The sequence below is a fragment of the Brassica oleracea genome, chromosome C8, assembly GCF_000695525.1.
Source record: "Brassica oleracea var. oleracea cultivar TO1000 chromosome C8, BOL, whole genome shotgun sequence".
NCBI lineage: Eukaryota > Viridiplantae > Streptophyta > Magnoliopsida > Brassicales > Brassicaceae > Brassica > Brassica oleracea.
The window spans coordinates 30724524-30725815 of record NC_027755.1 but is presented as its reverse complement, the minus strand read 5'-3'; the positions used below and the strand labels follow the sequence as shown (position 1 = coordinate 30725815).

Below are 1292 nucleotides of genomic sequence, written 5' to 3'. Positions count from 1 at the left end.
TTATGGTTTTTATTTATATTTTTTATTATTTAATTATAATATTTTCATTTTATATTTGAAAGATAAATGAATTTTCTTTCAAACAATATTTTTGTAAATGTATTTTTTAAAAAATAATCAATTAAAATTGTTATTATCAATGAATATCATTATTTTTGACATAATTTGAGTTTTCGTTTACATCAAAACTTATCATATTTTAGGATAATTTTAATTTAAAATGTAATTTTCATATTTTTCAAACAAATTCTAAAAATATTTTTTAAATATTTTTTATAATTGTTAAAAAAATATTGAGTTGTATTTCAAATAAAAAGGTAAAGATATTAAAAATATTCTAATTAAAATATGTAAAATTTAATATAGTTTTAAGGAAATAGTCAAAATAAAAAAAAATTACACATAAAATAATCATGATTTTTGTTAACTGGGCGGATCATTATTTATATGATATCGCACACGAAAAAAAAATTTTGTTTTTAAAATTATCTAATTAACTCTATACTTATATTTTTATATTTTTTATATGATATCACACATTCGTTAAAAAATAGATAGTTTAAGATGCAAAAAAAAATATTTACTTAATAAATATAATATAAACGAATATTACAAATATATCATTTAATAAAATAAATAATTAAAAACTGAAAATTCATATCCACGCTGGCAGGGTCTAGTTTGATTTATTGTTGCAACAAAGAAAATTAATGTGGACCACTTTGACCAAGAGAAAGATTGTTAAAAAATGCAAGTAGCATTACAAAATACAAGATGAATTTGAGAAAAATAAGTCGAGTCCAACGAAGACTGTTTCGTTTAGTACTATTTAACATGAGATTTTCGATAAAAAAAATAACATGAGATTTTCCATGCTTCTGTTAATGTCACAAGTCACACAACCAACCTATTCCCATTATCCACTCCACCCATATAATTATTACTTCGTCGGAATCCAAATAATCTCAAGATATGTGTCCTAGAAAAACATCTCGAAACATATAATGTATAGAAAATATGTCTTGCGCCATATATCGAATAAAGATGTAAAAGTGAAATCTGTTGTTTTTATCTTGCAAGTTGCAACAGATGGTTTTAAATAACTTATTTCAAAGTTTTTGGATTTATTATCAAAGTAATCATTACAAATAGCCAAGAAATTAAAACTGTGATTGACAAATGCACAAAATACAAAGTCATACAGTTGTTGAAAACACTTGTCAAATTTTGTGTATACTAGAAAACAAATTAATTGATTTTCCCTTGGTTGTAAGGGAGAGCATTTAATTGAA

The 1292-nt window shown here is 22.1% G+C and overlaps 1 protein-coding gene across 1 annotated transcript in view; it reads left to right on the top strand.

The window, feature by feature from the left end:
* LOC106310115 (myb-related protein 308-like) overlaps positions 1-744 on the top strand; it is a 5885-nt gene extending 5141 nt beyond the window's left edge. Inside the window, exon 4 of the mRNA XM_013747323.1 lies at positions 684-744. The gene's annotated coding sequence lies outside the window, so the exon portion shown is untranslated. The remainder of the gene's footprint in view (positions 1-683) is intronic.
* The last annotated feature ends 548 nt before the right edge of the window (positions 745-1292 follow it).